The sequence below is a fragment of the Plectropomus leopardus genome, chromosome 19 (assembly GCF_008729295.1).
Source record: "Plectropomus leopardus isolate mb chromosome 19, YSFRI_Pleo_2.0, whole genome shotgun sequence".
Lineage (NCBI taxonomy): Eukaryota > Metazoa > Chordata > Actinopteri > Perciformes > Serranidae > Plectropomus > Plectropomus leopardus.
The window spans coordinates 4249450-4272779 of NC_056481.1; the positions used below are offsets into that span (position 1 = coordinate 4249450).

The 23330-nt window shown below is 39.0% G+C and overlaps 1 protein-coding gene across 2 annotated transcripts in view; it reads left to right on the plus strand.

Annotated features, from left to right (window-relative positions):
• The first annotated feature begins 3367 nt into the window (after positions 1-3367).
• Positions 3368-23330, plus strand: part of LOC121958714 (thyroid hormone receptor alpha-B) — a 190702-nt gene continuing 170739 nt past the window's right edge. For both annotated transcript variants that reach the window (XM_042507811.1, XM_042507813.1), the window contains exon 1: positions 3368-3674. The gene's annotated coding sequence lies outside the window, so the exon portion shown is untranslated. The remainder of the gene's footprint in view (positions 3675-23330) is intronic.

The window sequence follows — 23330 nt, forward strand, 5'->3', positions numbered from 1 at the left end:
TTTAGATAAGAAGCAGAGTCTTTTATGTGTGTGCTGCAGCAGACCTTCATTCTCTGTCATCAGCCCCCCTTCCCTTCAGCGATTGAAACCATCAAACGTAAATGTCACACTTTTGGACAATCAGTGCCAGAAGATTGTGCCACTTTCACAGCTGACGATTTCCTGAATATTTGTCTGCCAGATTAGTTGGACAGAAATATCTGACTGTTCGGAGGCTACAGTCAGAATACATTCGCTCAGCACAGAATTTCTTCTGATGAGAGGGAGGGGAAGTCTTTGAAAACATAGCTGAAGCAATCCTATTGAACTTCATTTCATAAGCTCAGCCTGCACTACGTTCTTTAAAATGTTTACTCAAAAGAAGATGTGACATACGAATGAAAAAAACGTAATTTTACTGTACGTTAAGAAATTCCTGGTCTGCATTGACGTCAGTGTTTGAGATGTTCTCAGGATGTCAGCGTGCGGCCTATTTGTTGCACTTATGGTAATTTTGAATAATTTGTTGTTCCAACTGTTATTTCGATCAAAATAGATATATTTTCTTGACTTCTTCCTGTCCATCTATTTGTATGTGCACAGATTCATTGTCTGTCCTGTCTTTTATTGTCTAGCTTGTGTCTTCTTCTTTGTATCCCTTTATACCATATGTTTTTGTGTGTATTATTTTTCTTGTGAGTGTCTTTTTTTCCTCATATTCTTGTATAAATGTATATTATCATATCATTGTGCTGTGTATATGTTCTGGCCTGCTGAGGGATTGCAGATGTGAAGTAGCTTTAACATATAATCTGGCATGGTGCATCAACTAGTAACATTTATAGTTTAAACTGCACATGGTCCCATATGTAAATGATTGTAGTCATTATATAAGCATGAAGATGTAAAGGAAGTAAAGGATTATTGCGGGAAAAAAGATCATTTAGAGTGATCAGAGTCAGCCCTGATAAACTCTGCCTTTGTATATTCTTTGATGACAAACACCATGTTGCAAAGCATTGCCTTCAAAATCAATACTGTATGCTAACAGTCACAGATTCTGTTCTTCTATCAAAACATAGTATGAAACATATCAATACTGGGGCAGAAAGTATGGATTACTTACACTGATTGATTGTTTTTCGATTAATTGTTGGGGCAACAAACTTCCAATATCTTCAAAAAGTTGCTTTAAAAATTGTCTGCTTGTCATGAAATGAATTGTCACCATTTTGGGTAACAGTGTTGCCAACGTGACCACTTTATAGATATAGCAACTTTTCAGACCCTCTCAACATCTTTATTTCAAAGTGGCTGATTAAATGGCTCAGGTTCTTGCATGAAACGTTGAACTTTTGTTGCGGCTTGGCCTTTTCGTTACGATAACGGCATCTTCTGAAACTGGTTTCAGAGTGTAATCTTCTGGAAACGCAACCCCTTCTGTCGCCGTGTAAACTGGCAATGTGCAGATCTTGTGAGAACGGTGACGTCAGGGCCACACTTTGTGCATGTGTGGTGTTCCTTTATGGTGTGTCATTACAAAATTACACTTCTAACTACTGGCCTGGCATGCATACTGCGGCGTTTTCGGTTGTTTTTGCAGATCCGTGTACACAAGGATCTTTTGCACAATGTCATCACGTGAGCATGGATTTTTTTTAAAAACTCATAGGCATAGGAAAGACTTTTCTGTTTGTAGGAGGGCCGTTCTTGTTTAAACATGGCCTAAAAAACAATCAGACGACAAATTAAGCGACTTATTAAGAAAGTCAGGGAAAAGAGACAAATATTTTGCAATTCATTCCCATGCATGCTGATCAGAGTAATCCAACTCCGCAGCTCTTACGCCATCAGCACACAGTCTTAACCCCTCTCTCCTCTTGCGTGTTTATGTTTTTCCAGCCTCTCCAGGTAACATTTTACGCATCGTGCTAATCTGAAACGACAGTGTGAGAGTCTCTGTAGTAGCCTACAGCTGTGTAGTTGTGGGACCTTTGTTTGAGCTGGCCGATGCTACGCTACGTTTGGCCCGACTGCATTTAAGGGCAGGACTAAGTGTAGGATTAGTTGTGTCTGCCACTTAGCACAATCCTGGAAAAATGACAGCTTGCTAAAACGTTAGCTATGCTTGCTAATGCTGGCAACCATTGTTTGTTTCATAATTTTAACAAAGAACATGTTTTATTAGAGTGGCCTTTCTAAAAAAAGACCAGCTGTGAAAGTTACTATATATTGTCATAATCAAGGGGTTGAAAAGCAGAAGACAGTTTAAGAAACTGTAAAGGTATTTTTGTACTATTTTCTGACATTTTAGAGACTGAACAATAAATTGACTTTTGAAAATAATTTAATTTACAGTGATAGAGAACGGCAGGAAATCACATTACAGAAGCTGAAACGGGGAAAAGTTCAGCATTTTTGCTGTTATTATTTTGAATATTATTTAGTTTACCAAGCTTATTTTCCTGTCAATTGACAATTAATTGATTATTTTGCTTATTATTTAACCCTTTGAAACCTGGATTGACATCTTTTTTTTGTGCTGTATTCAGTTGCCTTTCACAAGCTATTTAACCCCTTGAAGCCTGAGTTAATTGGGTTGATTGCTTTCCAGAACATGGAGAAGTAGTACTAGAAAAAGTTGAGAAGATGTCCAGAAAATTACATAATAATTATATATATAATTATGTTTATATATTATGTATAATTATGTAATTTTCTGTGCTTGTGTGTGTTGTTTACATTTGTTTTTGTTTAATTTTTTTTATTATTTATTTTATTATTTTCACCAAATTCTGGTTAATTTTGGAGCAATTTCTTGTTATGTAGCTTACTGCCATCTCTCCATGTTTTTGAAAGAAATCTAACCAATTTGATCATGTTTCAAAGTGTTAACACTATTTGTTGTTGTTGTTTTTTTTTTAAATTACCATTTAAGTAAGGGCTTGACCACAGTGAAACCAATCAGGAGAAATCTAATATGATGAATAGTATTTAGATATTGCCAATGATATTGATAGGTGTCTCTTTTTCCAGTATTAACAGCTCGATCCTCACTAAATCTGTAATGTCTCGGGTGGACTTATCTCACCTTCCCACAGGGAGGAGGAGGAAGAGGAGGCAGGAGGAAGGAGGGGGCTCGGGCGCAGTGATGATGAAGTCAATAAATAAGGAAAGCAGAGACGACCGGAGGCAGGGGATGTTCCGCATTTCGCGTCCCGACATGTGTTTGTGTGTACAGTTTGTGCTTTACAGTGGTGGTCCTGTAGAGAGCGGTAGATAGTTTTAATAAGTGGTTAGCTCCCCTTACTGTACACCACATAAGCGGAGGGCGGAGCGACCGTGTAGTATTTCTTTTTCGCTTCTTTCCCTCCTGTCTCTGCAGCCCATCCAAACGCTACTGGAAGGCAAGCAAACACAAAAACAGGGGAAACAAAACTACACATTTCCACGCAAAAAGGCGCTTTGCAGGAAGGACGGGGGAGCTGTGTGCGAGGAGGGAGATAATTTTGGCAGCAGCAGCTTAGCGGACTGGAGGACTGACTGGGCTTCGGGAGCGAGGAGGGGGGGACGTGTAGCCGCTACACTTGTGCAGAAATCGGAGGAGCCCCGCTGACTTTCTCCCGCTTCATTTCCGCCCAGCGCCCCAAAATCCAAGCCGAACTGGTGTCCGGACCGCGTGGGGGTAACCGACGGTAAGTGTCGTTATCAGGCTGAACCCGTTTCACAGCGTGGTGTGTTTGTGTGTGTGTGCAGTTGTTTGGCGGTGCTAGCTTGTGTAGCCTGGGCTGGTTTGACAGATCAGAGCAGCAGCCAAGCAACACACGGTGTCCTGTACAGTAGGCAGGGTCTAACCTCGTTGGTCTGCAGCCATTCCGACACTATTGTTGACGTTTCCCTCCGGTTAGCCGGCAATTAAACGGTAACAATGCCGGATGTGACTGTGCAGCGGTCATGCTGCCTTATTGTGTGTTAAGTCTGTACTATACGTGCTGCACATACAGGCCCGAACTTGGATTTATGCCTGCTGCACTCTGGCTGGCGCGCGCATGGTCCAATAACGCACGTGCACGGAGCTAGACGGATCGATACAGCTATGATACACCCACCATGTATGGGGAATATGCTACAGGGAGGCTTGCAGTATACTCACTTGACCCTAATTCTGTTGTCCCCGTTTTCTCCTTGAGCTGCAGAAATGAGGCTTTAATGCATATTTGCATCTTATTTGTGACCATATCATCAATATTCTGGTGCTTATGATATTAATATTGATCCATATGATTACTGTAACTAAGGTCAGGCTGTAATGAGAGGGAAACAACCCCAAGTGAACTCACATAGTTCACCTTTTGCACTGGCATGAATATTTCTTAATTCAGAGTGACATTTATATCTTTCATGCATCTCTTAAGGTTCTGGGGGATTATTAAAAAGCCTCAGAAAGCTTTGAATTGATTAATATAATATAAAGCCTCAATTGGTACTAAAATGTCTTAAATAAAACTTTCAGAAGTCCTAAAATTGCTCAGGCATAGTGTATGGGATTTTATGGTTTTTTTTCTGACATTGAATTGTAAATTTTTTTTTTAAAAAGGTAACTTCATTTATTTATTTAAAATGCTTTTTAATAAAGGACCAAATTCCTATGGATGTTTAATTATTGATGTTGGTTCACACTTTTTTTTCTTTCAGTTATGTTGGTGCAAAATTGGTCTCAAATTAAATTCCATAAATCCTTAAAAAGTAATCTAACTTGCCTTAAACTGTAGGAGCACTGAGATCAATATTCATAACTTTCCAGCATCTCCAGCATGGAAATGTAGTGTATCTTTGTAGGGATGCATTATATTTGATTTTTGCAGATATCCGATATGTGAGAATTTCTTCACTAATTTTTGCCTATGGCGATATATGCGAATACATTTTTCCATCTTGGTGCAGACTGATTATAATAATATTTCTGTAATATTGTGATACCGCAACATTTTCTGAGACTATTATCGTACCGTGAATTTTTGCGAATACTGATATGTGCACATTTGTTTTCCACCTATTTTCAGACAACATCAAGTCTCTCATGTAGAGGAATTAATATACTAAACCTACTCTTAGCATTATGGCTCACTAGTGGCAGATACAGACCTAAAATACAATGCAAAATCAAATCAGTAAAATCCTACTTGAACAGACTTTGATGATGCTTACAAAAGCCAAAACCAAGTAAATATCACCAATTTTACTCATTAAAGTTGTAGAATTTTAACTGTCTTGGAAGAAATGTTCATTTCTGACTGATGCTGATATTCAGTTTTAAAGCTCTTATAGTGGCGAGATAATTGTGCTTATCTGTATCATTGTGTATGATGCTCCCTGTGATGCTCACATGGCATTTAGGGTTAATTTTTGTGTGTCATGCTCATATGACTGCAGTGCAACATGTGTCCCCTGCATGCCAGAGAACCACTGTCAGAGGCAGTGAGTTCATATGTATCACAAATTGCCAATATCAGAACAAAGTGTTCTAGGGAGGCACAGTGTGCACTGCATTAAAACTGTCTGGGTTGGGTATTAAATTACCACAAACGCTCTGACTCAGTTGGTTACAACTGTGTGTGTTTCGGTGTGTTTTAGATAAACATTCCTTAAAAAAATACAGTACAACACAATAGCTCTCTGCAGCAAAGACAACACTACCCAGGAAGTTGCCTTGACATGACTGCACTGATTATGAATAAGTGGAGATGCTTAATGTTGCCAAGAAACACTTTAATAACACAGCACCAATGTCCCGTTGCCCTGACTGACTGCCGACAGGCAGCACTGACAATCATTCACTGTGACCATGTGAAAATCCCCCAGTGAAAATAATCTCAGTGCAGCAGATCATGGATATAATGGTGACAGTTTGTTCAGTGCGTTTGCAGCTGTTTGTGTGCGAAGTCCCTCATCGCCACATTACAGCGGTGTAATAATTAAATCACTCAATGTAACCACTCTGCCCAGAGCCTTTTCAGGGTCTCCTTTCTCAGTCGCATTCATTTTCACAGTAGTATCTTCGCACTGTGCTGATAGAAAGTGACAGTCTAAAAGCAGTATGCTCCTGCAGATGAATCCATCAAGCTGGCAACAGAAGCATTTCCTCTGGCGTACTGAGGCTTATTTTAAAAAGCATAGTGTATGGATTTTCCCGTCAACATTGTAGCCTGTGAAATAAATAGTTTTAACTGTTAGATGTCTAAATTGTTAGACTTGAGATGTCTTAATGAACTTTTTCTCATTTTGCAGTAGGAATATAGTAAATTACACACAAAACATCTTTCTTACAGCCATCATAGTTAAGTTATACTGTTTTTGTTTTGACTGTTGGACGTCTGAATTATTAGACTTGGGATGTCTTTGCAAACTTTATCATTTCACAGTAGGAATACAGTAAATTAGGCACAAGTGTCTTTTTTTCACAGCCTTTCTCATTTAAATTGTGCTGTTTTTTAAGTAGGATATACTGTTATTGATCCCTCAATAAGTATGCGAGGGCCAAGGTGTCTAGTTTTGACTGTTAATTGTATAAATTATGTCTTTATAAACTTTTTTTCTAATTTTACAGTAGGAATATAGTAAATTACACCCAAAACATCTTTTTTTGCAGCCTTTCTCAATTAAGTTATATTGGTTTATAGAAAGATATACTGTTATTGATTCCTCCAAGATTATTTAAGTGCAAAGCAGTCTAATTTTGACCTTTAGATGTCTAAATAATTAAATTTAGGATGTCTTTGCAGACTTTTTCTCATTTTACAGTAGGCATACAGTAAATTAGGCACAAAACATCTTTCTTGCAGTCGTTGTCAATGAAGATATACTGTCTTTTAAAGAGGATACTGTTATTGATTCCTCCAAAAGTACCCAAGTGCAAAGGTGTCGGGAAGATTGCATGCATTTTGTTAATAAATAACATTTCTGTCATTTTTATGTAAATATATGTGCTGCAAACCCCCATTAGAGTCTCTGGATTTTTTACAAAACCCCACATGCAAAGCTAATTTATGTCGGATCATCTGGTATGGCCCCAGATGCCCACTGTTCATTAATCATTAGCCACCCGTTTAAATCGCAGTGTTCTCTCCCCTGGTTGATTATTAGCCCAGACAAATCCACCAGTCAAGTATAAACATTCTGTACGGATGCGATTTTATATAGACAAAGCGTCAGCAAAAACGTATGTAAACAAACGGTCTATTATCAGAAAAAAAAACTCAAAGAAAAGCTTTTTTCCTGTATGGTAAATATTTTTTTCCATGCCTGAAAGGAGAGCATATAGGAAATACTGCGTGATGTAAGAGTGTTGTACATGAGAACACACAGAAGGTGGATGGGTGTAGCCCCATGTGACCTGGTCCTCTCTTTCTCCTCTCCACTCTTCCTGTCGGCTGGGGCTCTTTTAGGGGGCCAGAGGTGACCTTCCTCAGTCTCTCCCAGCAGCGAGCACCCCAGTGGGCCTCTCTTTTTGTGACCCTGTTTCTGTCCGTCTTTCTTCCTGGCCTCCTCGCTCCTTTTCCTTCTTCTCACCCCACCTCCTCCCCTCAGCTCCTCTCCCTCTCTCTCTGCTCGTCTACTCCCATCCCCTCCTATTCCCCATGGCGGGGCAGCGGCGCTTAATGCTTAGAAACATAGAGCGTCTTCTTATATAACCTTGGCTGTGCAGCTGATGTCCTGGTCTGTATCTGCTATATAATGATGTCAGAGCTGTCTGGAGAGGCGGAGAGCATGCTGGGTAGGCCAATATGTCGAGAGCTATTCCTGCAGTCAGTCTGGTGAGTCGGGTGGTCGTAGGATTTGCCTCCCCTATTTGTCTCTTAGGATAAATTTGGAAATTAAATAGAGATGCAGTTGACTAGATGTTTGTATGTATTTGTCAGTTTTAATGAAACATCTGCGAATGATATATCTCTGTTTAAGGAATGTCCTCAGCATGGCAGTGATTGTCCCGAGGGAGCAGCTACATTGTTTGCCTATATGTCAATCTGAATAACTCATGACATCCCTTATTGGAGCTGGGGCCCAGGTATTTTTGTTTACTCTTCAAATAGTTTTGTCCCACTGTAGAGTTCCTGCACAACCTAAAAAATTGGAGAATTTGGAGACTACGTTTCCAGTCATGGAAATACCTAGAAATGGATTTAAATGACTAGATAGCCTGGAAATAATCAATGCTGTACAGGAAATTTCAATTGTATTTTAGTCTCCAATCGAACTACATAAACCTAGCTGAGCTGTTTGAATCTCGATTGTTTTGCCACTTAAAGCAGGTTTAGCAGATGCAAAGCGGAAGGGAAAAAAAATCCATTTTTTATTTAAGCTCCCATGTCCGTCAATCTCGCTTTTCATGACAAGCCCCAAGAAACAGTGACAGGCTTTGAAGCCAATTTGAGATTTGGATTTTGTCCATCTGGTTCGATAATATTTTGAAACTTTAGAAAATTATTTTATCCCCATCCAAGTTAGCAGCAGGTAAAAGTTAGTGCACTTGCTCTGAACATCCAGGTAATTTTACACCTTTTGAGGTTGAACTTTTTTGGCTTTGTGCGCCATTTACCAAATTTCATAGTAAAGAATGGGGCCTTGCCTTAAACCAGGTCCTTTAGGAAGTGTGCCATTTGTTGTAGTGGCCAAACCTGGTAGGTGCATCTTGGGGGTTCATCACGTGATGCCATTGGGCTGTAAAAGACGTTTTCAAATTGACTTAAATCAGTTGTTGTAACCGTCACCTGTAATGAACCTAAAACACTTTACCTGCATCATAAAAAAGGAGGAATGAAACTAAGGTTAAATGTGTTAAAACTACACATCTCAGTTAATTATCTGATTTAAATTTGCAACCAAGTGCTTGCCTGTACTGTCAGGAAGAACTCTGAGAAAAGATCCTGGAAAATGATTTTTTAAAGAGTGGGGAACCTGCATGAAACTTAAGGAACTTTTTTTATAAGGGAGTCCTAGCTAAGAAAGGAAAGGAGACTTATTTGTAGCTGATTAGCCGAGGTCACCACTACATGTGACTTGTTCTAATGTTGCTGTTTCCTCCATAGATGCACATCCTAGAATAACATCCCTGTTATTGTCTTGCCTTTACATTCTGCTTGACCTCAGTTGACTGTTGCTCATCGGATAGAGGCTGGGCCCCAAGGCACTTCACCACGTTGTCTGTGTTTTCGCCTATGACTAATTAGATTACAGCACCCATATGATGTAGACTTGTAGGTTGTTTCATAGAATCTATTCAGCCGGGGTGAATGCAGCCAACCACAAGAAGTCATCTGATCATCACAGGTTTCTGCACTAGAACTGGGCTAATAGAGATTTTGTGGTCGCATAGAGTATAGCTTGTGTTTACTAACATACTGTATTTAGCCGCACAAAGACATCTTTATCAGAGAGCGCTTGCATAGGAATGTGTGATTCAGCTTATTTTTATTTGAGCAAATAAACTGCTCTCTATGCTCAGATGACAAACAGACAAACAGGCGTCTGTATATGTGACCTATATCATGTTTCATGCTAATTAATAGAGTCCAAACACTAATGACTTCAGAGTGACCTGCTGATTTGGGTAGTCACTGCCTCAAGGCCCTCTGTCTCTCACAAGCCTCTTCTTGTTTCACTAAATCCAGATCTGATGGGAAAACATACAGTTGCAGTTACAGTGCAGCTTGTTGCTTCAACTGCTTTCGGTCTTTTTCTTTATTCGGCACTTAAACTCAGTACGTTAGATAAACAGTTTAGTTGAACTACGGTTATAGCTCGATTAGGACATTTAATTGGACTACTGTCCTTGTCCCAGTATACAAGCATTGGGGGAGAATCAGTTTATTGATGAAGTATGTCTGACTCTGCCACGGCAGGTGGAGATGTGCCCCCTTGCAGCTAGCCGCTATAGACCTGTATTATTTACAAGTCTATTATGTGGACCGCATCGCAATCAAAACGTTTTATTTACAATAACTTTGGGATAGAAAAGCGCCGTGTTGTGTGTGTTTCTCTCACCTAAGCCAAAATTAAACACACAAGTCCCTTGTCAGTGCTTACTTTTTTTTTCATGCCTGACCCGTTTTACAGCTACCATTACATAATTTGCTCAACAGAGAGCATTGACTGACATGTTGATTTTTATGCTGCAAAATTCCCAGCTTTCATAAGATTGTATAATATCGAAAGCAAAACGAATCCAAGGGATCTCTATCAAGATTATTTGTTTTATGTTAAAAGTTGTGACTATTGGCTGATTTGTTATAAGATTCTTTAAACTCCCAAATGTCTGTCAGTATCAGCCTAAAAACTCCAGTATCACTCTGGTTATTGACTGTTTTTATTATTGATAAATTAATGTTTGGGCTTTGAAATGTCAGAAAATAGTGAAAAATGCCCATCAGAAGTTCCCAGAGCCCATCGTGATCCTCATATAGCTTATTATGTGAGGCCAACCCCAAATACTAGGTCTATAATGTAAAAGCACTACATATGTAAATTGCAGGAGCTACAGCCAGCTCATGTCGGGCATATTTGTGACTATTATGTGCTTAATTAAGAAATGCCTGTCTGTATGAGCCTCAAAAATAGTCAGTCACCTCTATATCTAGCTTAATTTGTGCAGCCAACCCAGAAATACTTGTACAATGTCAAAGCCCTAAATATGGACATTTGAGATGTTAGAACCACATAATTTGGCCCATTTTTGTGATTAATCTATCAAAAAGTGTTGTTGATTATCATCTGTCCATTTATGGACTCATCGTTCAGCTCTAATACAAGTGGAGGTTAAATGACCACACGTGCACTCACATGGAATCTATTGAGGAAAAGTTATTAAACTCTTCATAAAGTAGGTCAGGTCAGCTGATCTCTTTATGAAGAGATATATATATGGGTAATAATGAGGAGTAATGTGTGTCCTCTGTCTTGTCTGGCATAAAGGAAATTCCATGCTGTTTCCTGCTGTAATTTCTGGCACGCAGAATAATGAGCGTGTCCTCACCGGCAATTCGAACCTCATTATCGGAGAAGAATGAGGCTAACCTTTCAGTGTGATGTCGGAGCGAGTTTGTGTTGCAATCGGAGGCCCGTGAAGCTCCACTGCTGATAAGCATGCTGTCATGGTGGACACGACAAGAGATTATCAGTGCACTCTGCACCGGTCTTCACACAGACCGCTGGAGGTCCTGCTGTCTTTGAGATACTGGAGCGTCCCATCCCTCTGACACACAAACACATGACATCAGATATCAGACTGCACGCTCCAAGTTTGTGGCTGGTTGTCAGTGATGTGGTTTTTGTTTTTGGTAGCCCCTCCCTTTGTGTTCTCTTTGTACAGTGGTTCCCAACTGCTGGGTTGCAGTCCAAAAGTTGGTCGCAGGTTCATTCTGAATTACACACTGTTATTGGTAGTATGTGGCTCCTTTTTAAGTCTAAGGGACTGTTCTTTATTTATCAGAGCAGGTGGTGTGGCTGTTTTTTACCTTCCCCAAAGCTACAAAAATATATGCATGAAGTGTGATGCGATCAAGGACTGTGTGAAATTTGAAAATCCTATTTTTACAGTTTCTAGCTGTGATGAATTGTGTCATCTTTGGTGATTATTATTTTCGACGGGCCCACAGGTTTGGAAGGCATGTTTTCTTAAAAAAAAAAAAAAGGAAAGAAAAAAAATGCTGAATTTTTTGAAAAAGACTTTTTTTAAAAAAAAAAACAACCATGACTTCCAAACTGGAGATTTTATTTTATTTTTTCCAACAGATGTGCAGATCTTAAACTAAGGACTAATGAGAAATCTGGACCCCATGGCTGGATGGGAACCACTGTTGTAGTAGGTTAGGTCTTGCTTTATTCTTAAGTCATTTTTCTTCAGTTGTTTCTGTTGAGCCGTGGTTTCCATGCAGATGGTTACCAGAGGCTCCCCCTTGTCTTTTCTGTTTCTCTGTGCCATTGAACCGTGGTTACTCTCTGTTGCTCTCTGTCTCTCAGCCAGCATGTGTCTCAGCAGCCTCCAGATTACAAGGAAAAATAATAATTTATAAAATACAGTTTCCTTTATTGGCCAGAGAGAGTAGCAGGGCCGCTTTACACAAGCCGCACTTCTTTCTTATTAACACCAGTCAGCTTGGCTCGACCCGGGTACAACTGGGGCCACTCACAACTGGCTTTTCATCAACGGGAATGCTTGGCACCGAGGTCCGTGAGGTTTATTTTTGCCAGGGTGAAGCGGAGCACTTTACGAGGAGGAGCCCATCCGACATTTGCTGGCACTAAACTGCTAACTCACTCACTCTCTCCTTCTCTTTTTCTTTCTCTCTCTCTTGTGAGTGCTGCCTCAATTTATGCAGTGGAATAGAAATTAAGTCATTACACATTTGCAGACATATTAAACAACTGGTTCCCAAGACAATAAAGTGGCTACTTTTTCTACTGTGTCATAAACACTGAGGCGTTGTGGCGTACAGAGGGATTCCCTTCGTGTGGATTTGAGATTAAACTGGCAATAACAATTTCAGTATCTGTGCCCCCGGGCCGGAAGATAATCAGTTTATAATCAGAGTTCCCAAGAGGAATTAATGTGTGTGATTACGAGTGAGTTTGTATGTGGGTGTTCGAGACAAGAGAATTCAAAATAAATGTAATAAAATTGAAGATTTATTCTGAATTGTTTGTTTTCGGAAGATGCAATGTTAACTGTTTTGTTATATGTTGTATAAACCTGCACATACATAGATATATGTATATAAAAGGGCGTAGCACCAGATTCTGGGGTCTATGCATAAGCCATCACTGTGGGCCCTTCTAGCCTTTCTCTCTTGATCCATGTCTCTCACGCACTTATTTGATTTTTTATTTTCTTTACAAAATCCGTTGGCTTTCATTCCTTCTTTCTTGGATATGGGTGCCAAGTATTCCACTACATTTTATGACAGCGTGCATTGGTGCTCCAGCAGTATAAACAGTAACTAACATGGGTCAAGCTGTTTTTATAGACAAATCCTAATGCAGCAGACTGAACCATTTTGCACCCTTAAGGAATGAGAAGGACCAGAGAGCGCTTCCACGATTCTTTCAACTGATTTATTCAGCTAATTTTAATTGAATTAAGGCACTAATTAATTAGAGATAAAAAACTTTTCACTCTGCTTTTTATTCAGTGCTACTTTTCCCCTCATGCCCCTGTACACCCGAGTTATAATCCACTAGACTCTTGTCTTCTTTTGTGTAACGTTGATGACATCAGGAGGTCCAGAGGGTTTGTTACTATCATCTACATTGGACAAATTGGTCAAGTTGTGGGAAAAAAACCCCAAGTTTATTCTTTGTTTTGTCTGAACCATATCAAATCAAACTGTTAAAAAACTCTAAATATTCCATTCACAATCATATAAAACACAGAAAAACATTAAATAGACAAGCTGGAACAGAAAGATGTTTGGACTTTTTACTTTAAAATTGTGTACATAGTGCAATATTGTATTTGCTGTACTGTGTGTGTGTATATATAAAGTACACAAATCATTTTACCACAGTCAAACACCTCCTGTAGAGGATAGCATAGTTGATGGCTTTAATGATTAAGTCAATAGTGTTAAAACACGTGATAAGAGGCAAAAGAACAAATCTGTTGTAACACTTTTCCACGTTTCAACATTCTATCTGCTAAGGTAATGAATAACTCTGGGCAAAGAGATGCTTATAAAACCCCACAATTAAAAATTTGGCTGAGACCCAAGTCCCACTATGGCTACCCGGCTCTTCCAGCATGTACTGTATATAGGTCAGCATTTCATAACTGTGGGGAGAAAAAAATCCATGAGTACAGTACAGTTTGACCTTTTTTTAATATCCAATCAGAGTGAGCTTAATGCTGTGTCCGCACTGCTGCTGCAAATAAAACTTTACCAGGATTCCTTTTTATTGTAAACAAGGGTTTTAGATGATGTCAAACATCTCTCACAAAGTGTCCATTGCTCAGATTCCTCCTAAATACCCATGAATTTGGAGCTGGATAAATAGTTGGCTATGCAGGAGAAAGGCTGGGGTTTTATGGCTCCCTGTTTTGTAATCTGTCATGCTTGAGGAAATTTGCATGGACTTGTTCCAACGACTGATGGTTTGGCAAGCTTCTACAAAACTCCACCTCTTGATCATTGTATTTTTATTTTACTGCCATTGGGGTTAAGGCCACCACACATGGCACCAACAACTACGGTGCTTGCTAATAAATAGCTGCAGAATTACAAGACCAAAATTGAGACCTCTGGGGCTGTTTTCACAAACAGTTTAGGATACTCTCAGAGAGCTCCTAACTTAGACTAAAAACTTCTAGCCAGGAGTCATAGCTTAGGAGGGATTTAGGATAATTCTCCGAAAACTCTAAGCAAGGAAACAAACTTTTCTTCATGAAGAGGTGTGGTTGACCCTGTTGCAAGGGTGTGATTCATTCTTTTAACAGATGTGATTGGTTGTCACAAACATGCCCTTTTGTAAACGTGCAAGCTTTGAATTCAGCTCAGTGGAAATTAATTGAACTCCATCATAATATGAGACTGAAAGCGTTGTTTGTGTGATCACACCACAGCATTTCCCCCTCTGTCAAAAATGTTAGTGTTGTGATGACTTTATTTCTGGCATTCTGTCGTTATTGAGTTGGGTGGGAAATGTGAGCGCATCTCTCATCATATCGAACACAAACGTTATCCCTCACCATCTAATCTTTAGCATTTCATTAACTAATTGTCTAATTTTCTCCTCTTATTAAGAAACTTTTACACCCCTAATAAAATAGTAAATATTAATAATAATAATAATAATAAGCTTTATTTTTTAAAGTTACAGAGTGCTTTACAAGGCCGATCCCAGATTTAAATCAATGCATTGTTTAAGCAAAATGAATCAGGCAATTTAAAAAAAACAAAGAAACAGCCAACGCAGCAATCACATAAATATCACCTATAAGCAAATTTGGCAGCTTTGTGCCCAAAGGATTGCACTAAGGCAAATTAAATTAGACAATTAGACTAAAGCAAAAATAAAAGAATACAATACCCGATGTATAAGAGTAGTATAAGATAACAATAATGATGATAAAAAAATAAGACATGTTTAAAATTGCTAAAATTAATAAATGGCTTTTTTAAGTGAAACATTATAAGAAGTAATTTAATAATTCTGTAAGCCTCAGATCCTCAGGCAGGGAGTTCCAGAGCTTGAGGGGCCTTGACTGCAAATACCCGGTCACCTTTAGTTTTGACCCGGGACTGAAGATCAGCCAGCAGAGCCCTGCCTGAGGATCTGAGGCTGCCCCCTGACTCATAGGACAGCAGCATCTCAACAATGTAGCCAACGGCTAAACCATGAAGTGCTGTAAAAGTGAAAAGTAAAACCTTAAAATCAATTCTGAAACTGACAGGTAACCAGTGAAGAGAGGCTAAAACTAGACTGATATGATTCATGATTTCAAGTGTTCGTCAAGAGCCAGGCAGCAACAGCTTTTCACCCTAGGAGCTCTCTTAAGGGCTAAGATCCTTTGAGAATATCTGTTGTCTTTACCAGGATTTATTCTTTACTTAAATTCTTAGAAAAAATGTCATCATTCTCAGAGTTTCCTAGAATTTCCTCACTAGGAGAAACTGTTAGTTCCAGGAGTCTTCGTGAATACGGCCCCTGGTTATACAGTTAGCCTTCAGAACAGAAACATTTAAGTTCTCAGGACTGTACTTCAAAGCACTGGTGGTTAGTAAGACCTTGTTTTTACTTCATGACACTTGCTTAATGTTCTTCGTACATTGTACCTCTAAGGGTAGTTGTTTTCAGAATAGTTTTTACTTTAACTTGAGTACATTGGCGATAATATATGTACATCTACTCAGTTACATTGAGCCACCGCTTCTCGCTACTTTTTGTGATACATTTAGCTTTAAATAATTTGTACCGGCTATTCAAGCTGGGCTCACACACACGATGCAGACTGCGTGTAAGCCTCTCTGTAACCCCTGAATTCCACCGGGTGTAGCTTTGCAATTTTCTGACTGCGATGCCGCTGCCGGAGCTGATTGCACTAAACCTAGACAATACTTGTGATTTCATAGTGCGGCACAATGCGTTTCAGAAAGTCCCAGAGGCAGCTCTCTTTTTTACTTGTTAATATGTTTTAATGGATTTAACAGTGCTTAGCAGCAGATAGGCTATTTTGTCATTAGCCTGGTTCTGGTTATGACAGTTTAATGAAAATTAACGTGCACAATTGACATTAGTTAATCCCCACCCACCACTGCTTGGCGGCAAACGGATTTTCATTTTGAAATGAGAAAACAATGGCGGCCAACAGAGAGAGACTGTGGGGAATAGCAGCATGTTTTTTTAGCATCTGACTTGGTGAATTAAGGATTTATTTCAACCAAACCGGAGCTGGTGATTGTTGGAACAGTGGACTAACTAAGTAGATTACTAGCAAGAGTAACCAAGATGGTTTGGGTCTGATTTAAATGAAGTGTGTTTTATGATAAGTTAAAGAGGAAATTAAATCTTGTCATTTGTCAAGTTGAATTCAAAAGGTGTACGGTTGTATTTATCTGTTTAACAAGGAAAATGGATGTAAGAATATTAATTTTATTAAAATTTTGTGGGTTTCTCTTGTGTTTTTTTAGTCCAGTTTATTAGTCTTAGGATGTAGTATCCCCTGCTGAATTTTCAGGAAGGTATGAAATATTAGATCCCCCTCACGTGTACTGCAAAGACCTAAGTAAAGTTTCTGTGGCTAATTTCCCCACTGCCAGCATGTTCATAAATGTCATGGCGTGTAACCTTTGTCTGGTGTTTTAAACAAAATAAAATGAACCATTGCCTCTCCACTGTGTGAGATGTGACTGGAACATGACAATAACACTTAAGATGAGTAATCCAGAAAAACAAATCATGCTCAGTTATTTGACATAGCTTAACTGTGACATGTGATACGCTGCAGAAAATTGCAGATGGACATTCAATATCCAGGAATTTATATGATATACACTCCTGCCAAGTAACCTTATAAAAATTTTGGCCACGAATTACCACACTTACCATACACTGTCAAGCAATAAACTGGATTTCAGCATAGTTTTGTTTTCTCGCTGGTGGAGTCACAACCCTGTCTGAGTGTAGCAACAAGTGTGTGTTTGTGTGATGTCCCCCTGGCTGAAGAACTAGACTTTAGTTTATGTTATGGCTGTCTGTGAGGTTAAAGATCACTTCATAGTTTAGTTGGGCTCCTTTGTAGTGTGACTAACGGTGACCCACTCTCCCCTGGGCCTCTCCGTTACTGCCCACCAAGCACTTTTCTGTTTGAGGAAACTTTCTGACATTATTTTCAAATCTTTCTGAAAGCTGGGCTCTTGTTTCCCTTCCTGTGATTATTTTGAGTATATTGCTTTTGAGTGAAAGTGAAGTCAGCCACTTGTTGAGTCAGGTCAGTCCTTTTCGTTCACACTGAACCTTCCTGTGTGTGAATCAGTGCGGGAAATAGTTTGACATTCACTGCGTGATCAAGTAATAATTGTGGCGGAAATTGCTTGCCATTATATTACAGCTGCAGGTGGGTACGCTGCGGTGTGCGGAGGGGCATGTTGGTAACAGGAAACACAAGTGAGTCACCCTCAGATAGTTGGCACTGCGATGCCAACGCTGCGTGTGATAAATCTCTCTTTATTTGTTGTCTTCTCTTGATTATTATCTCACGTTCCTGCATGCTCACAAACTGACACATTTGTCATTTGAGACCAGCAGTTTTCTAGTTTATTTTCTATTGTATGATGACAGTGGTTAAAAGATGATCTCATAAAAAGGAGTGGTTAATGAGATATGATAAAATAAATCTGAGCTTTTAGGATTTTTAGTGCTTAATTTATTTTTTTTACATAAATTAATATCAATATAAAACTGCTAAGAACAGTTAAAGTGACCTTTTTGAAAATAGATTAAAATAATCTAAAGTATATCTGCAGGCTTTATTTGCTGATGCACGCTGTCCATACGGATTTAACCTTTTAAACCTGTTATAACAAAATGTTCTGCAGCCATAGTGAATGAAATATCTCTGTTGTTTTAATCTTTTTATTTTTTATATTTAGGAAGGATTTCTTTATGACCTAATGACCTTTTATGACCTGCAGCCCTAATGACATAATACTGTCAGACAGTGTGGAATAAGTTGAGTTTTCCAACCTTAAAGAGCTGCTTAAAGAGAAGACAAAATGGGATAACTGTTAGGGAGATTAAAGCAGCAGACTGTCAGATGTAGGGGGATTTAGTGGCGTCTAGCAATGAGGCGTGCAGGTTTCAACTAGCTGAAATTTCTCCCAGTTAGAATTCCTTTCATTTTTATTTTTCAGAAAGTTTTTACCGGGAGCTGAAGTGTCCACGGAGGTCTCTCCTCTCCAAAACAAACAAACCAGGTGTATGCTACCATTTAAAACACTTAATAAAGCAGTTTATCATAAAACAAATTGGTGTATTTGAGACACTTTTTGTCTTACCACAATGGCCAACATGAAAAGCAAGTGGCCCTAACTACAGCCAGTGTTTGGTTTGTCCGTTCTGGGCTACAATGGAAACATGGCGTGGGAAACAGCTTATTCTAATTCAAGGTAATGAAATATTATTATTTTTCAGGTGATTTTACACTAAAGGAAACATTCATAAGTATATTATGTTCCATTTCTGCCAATATATCCTCTTAAATTCTACACACTGGACCTCTTATTGTTAATAATGATTCATTATTTGTTGTTAACGGTCTAGTGTGCAGGATTAAGTGGCATGTCGTGGTCAAGTTGCATATAGAGAACAACTGGAATCTCCTGCATGCAAAGAAAACTATGGTAGCGAAAACATGAATAACCATAGAGCCAGTGTTTGGTTTTTCTGTTGCGGGCTACAATAGACATAATGTGGCGGACTTGGTCAGAGAGGACAAGCTTTCTATGAAGATATAAACGACTCATTGTAATGTAACCATTCTTAGTTTAAGGTGATAATACACTAAAGAAAGTGTAGTTATGAGTATTAAAATCTGTGTCTGTCAATATATTCCCCTAAATCCTACACACTGGAGCTTAAACTGTTTTATAAAGTACTGAAAAGAGACGTACTCAAATGTCAGTTGATATTCTTTTCATACCAGGTGTCAAATTTGTTCTAATCATTTGAATTCTTGCTTCAGAGGGATTTTTTTAATGTATTCAGGCTATGACTCATATGAAAGGTGTGTACTGGATTGTGGAGAGGGAAAGTTGTTCTGCTCGAGCAAATAATCAAAAGATAGTGTAACCGCTTTTGCGCTGGCAGGCGGCCCTTAATAAAAAAAAATCAAACATAATTATATCCTCATCGAGAAGGCTGCTGCACAAGAACATGGTGTTTCTTATGATGAAAGAAGTAAGAAGAAAACTTTACGTAGTTTGGGAGCAAAATGGGTCATGTAAACAGTCATTAACTATAGGAAGTCCCCTATCCTACACACAACCTAAATATTGCTGTCCATTTGGAACGCATCATTAATCCTGGGATTTGTTGTGCACTTTACCTGAGCCAGGTAGTGTGTTTCATCTCTACCTGTTAGTGTTGCTGGCCAAGTCTACATGGAGAGCTACACACTGGGAGGTCCAGAATGCCTAGTTAACGCCAAGCGCCCAGAGGCTGTGTGTGTGCATGCGTGCGTTTGTCTTTGTAAAAGTATTGAGAGACTTGCTGATCTGGCAGGCGTACACATTCCTCATCTGAGTTGTCTCAACTGCAGCCAATCAACAAACTCTTGCGTACAGGAGACAGTAGCGTAGTCAAACTTGATATCTTATTGGTATTAAAAGTAACATCTTTACTTTAACACACTCAGGGTTCCCATGGGCATGGAAAACCTGGAAAAGTCCAGAAAAGTGATGGAACTTATAAAAAATCACTGAAAGTTTTTTTTAAAAAAATCATGGAAACTTGTTGTGTGTAAAAAATTAAGTTACATTAATGTAGCATAATGTTAAATTTATTTCTGTAGCTGATGATGATGATGATGCTTTATTGAAAAAAACTTTTGGTGACTTTGTTTTTGTTTTTGAAATTTCGTGGCGATTTTTATGGAAAATGTTAAACATAAAGGCAGTTTTTGTTCCTTTGAAAAATGTAAGTTATTTTTTAAAATTTTTATATAGGTTTTTTTTTTTTTAAAAGAAGACTGGTTTAGAATGCACATTTTCTTAAAAAACTGTCAAAAATAACTATGCTTTTCATAGCTAGAAACTGAAAAAGAAATTATTGTTGGATTTCCAAATTACACAGTCCTTCAACTCATTGGGAACGCCGAAATCATGTTTGAATAGGGGTTTGAATCTTGTGTTTGAAAAATGTTGGGCAAGTGAGGCAAGGAAAAAAAATGGGGGTCCATGAAAAGTCATGAAAAAGTGTTGAAAATTTGTCCATGAAAATGTGTGGGAATCCTGACACTTGCATGTTTTGGCATGGAGCACAAGCTGTGTTGTGTGTTAATGCTTATGCAGGGCTGTTTGTGTGAGCACTGTATTTCTGCAGTGTCCATGGGTTTGCTGTAGAGTACAGGCTCATGTTTCCTTCACCATAGCTGGCCCGGATAACAGGAAACTCAATCGGCAAAGTGTGAGACGGTCACTCTGTGATTAGTGTACACTACTGCCTTGCAGTACTGTAGCCTTGGCATGGCAACACTGGACAAAAAAATTCAGGAGAGCTGCATGCAAGCTTTGCACACACCAGCTGACATGCATGGTTTTTCAGACATGCATTCACACCAGGAGAATCACATGCACACAAGTTCATGTTCACGAACATATACATGCAGCTATTCTTAGTTGATGTTATCGCTCTAGTTTGCACAGATCACTAGCTTGTAAGAACATATGTTGCATTAGGTTCTCTGTGTTTGCGCAATGCTATACACAAAGGTGCTTACAGTTCATTTTTAACCCAGACCGCTCCCTGTTTGTACAGCCCTGTCTAAACTGTCTCCAGTGAGTGTTGAACGCTGTTCTCAACCACTGTTTGACTTTGTTTTTAATGCACGACGACACGGTGGGGAGCGAAGAGCTGCCAACACTCCTGTATAACTGAACAACATCCCATATCAAAACAGTTGTTAAGCTCGTCATTAATTACAACAAAACATTTTTCATTTATTTTGACTTTGATGTGTAATTTATGTATTTTGATGAAATAAAATTCTTATTTTTATTCTATAGTTGACAAAATGAAAAGTTAATTTTAGTTAATGCAAGGGAAATGCACATTTAGTCGACTAGACCAGGGCTTTTCAACATTTAAGGACCCCTTAGCTCAAAGAGAGATGGAGCAGGGACCCCCTACTGCATTTATTGTAAAAATTGAATTGGATTTGAGATAATTCTCTTCTGTTGTGCTTGCCTGTAGTTTCTAAATCAGCAGCAGATGTAGCATGGCAAGGTGCCTTAATCTCCCTCTCTGCACTGTCGCTGGCTTTTTCTGAGGTGGACCGTGTGTCAGTGTCTTTTAGAAATGATCCATTGTAGCTCACCAAAATGTCTGTACACTTGATGTATCGTAGGCAACTGAACTTTCTGAGTTTCTTGAAGACGTCTCATCTCTCATCAGAGGGGCTTCTTCAGTTCTCAACAAGCAATCCAGTCTGTTACAATATAGCGCGTATAATTACTATGACCTGGATAACTGAAAAAACACTTGGATCAATACTAACATCATGTTTTGTACTGTCACTTAAATGTTTGTTTTCTAGGATTAGGCTGATTTATCTTTGTTAATAGCATGTTGGATTCATGCTAATGTGTATTTTCAGACATATTTTTTAATTTTTGAAGACCAAAAACAAACTAAATGAAAATTGAACCCTGGAACTACCCTCTGTAGTCTGCAACAGAATAAATAATCGGCTAAATTTATTTGACCCGGAGTAAATCAAGTGGAGTTCGTATCAGCATGTGAGTCTAACCAGCGTTTCTCCTTTCTCTCTCTCGCTCTCTCTCTCTCTCTCTCTCTCTCTCTCACTCTCTCACTCACACACACACACACACACACACACTCAAACACATTTGCGCTCTCAGACTCAATTGATGGCACCCTGAGCATGAGACCGGTACAACTCTGCAGCTGTTGTCGGTTATGACGAGGCTTGACATATGTGTGTGAGAGTCCATGTGTGTCAATATGCGTGCACATTCTTGCAGACAAGAGCTAGTGTGTGAGTGTGTTTTTGAATGGAGATGAATCAGGACGTTAAACACCAAATAAATGTCATTTATGTTTGGTGTTTTGTAGGATAATATGCAGTGTTCATAATGCACAGTGCAAGATGCCACACTTCTAAGCAGCATTTAAAGCTTGATTTAGCTATTGAAAAACATGATTAATGATTTCAACAACAACACACTAAAACAAAGTGCAAACACAGAGGTCAATGACAATAAAGCAAGTAAAAGTTATAAAAGTGATAAAGCAGGCAGCTCTTTAAAGGCAGTTTAAGTACTAAATAAATCAATAGAATACATTTTGGACAGTGTTTAACCTTATAGATGAATGTGCTTTATTTTGACTTTTTTCAAAGTGTTATCTTAAACTAACATTTAAATGTCAAGAATGAGTTGTTAGGAAACAATTTGAATTGTGTATGCTGTATATTGACCCTCCCTGGCCATGCATAAATGAACAATTCTTTATATTATTTTATAATATCTACCGATCCTAATCTTTCCAAAAACATACAACAGCTTCAGAAGATAAAATGCTTTTTTTTTACATTTATACATTTGATTGGACAACAGATTGAAACATTTTACTAGGCGACTATGAATATGGATTAAAATTTTCCAAAAGGTGTGAAAATGAACAGTCAAAACAATCAAATTGGCCTGCGGAGCGTTCATAGCAGATTTGGCTGGACGCAGGCCCAGGTTGACAGACGAGGGTTACAAGCTGGTCGGCCCCCAAGAAGTGGCTCCAAATGCTGGTTGCTGGTGTTTTCTCAGTTGTGTCCATGACCCTTGTCCAGGTTGGACGGACTCCAGCTGGTCCCCAGTGCGAGCGTTCCCTACTTTCACATCTGCAGTCCTTCTCTGTGCCAAAGCAGGCAGCGCTGACCCCTCCGACCTCCTATTTCGTGTTTATGTGCGGGAGAGAGTGCGAGGGGTATAAACAGATAACATCAGAGCGAGGACGCAACATAAAGGGAGAGAACGCACACGGATCATGTTAGATAATGTATTCTGTGTGTGTGCGTGTTTGTGTGGGGTATCATGTGAAAGTACATCGTTTACACTCCATTGCTTCCC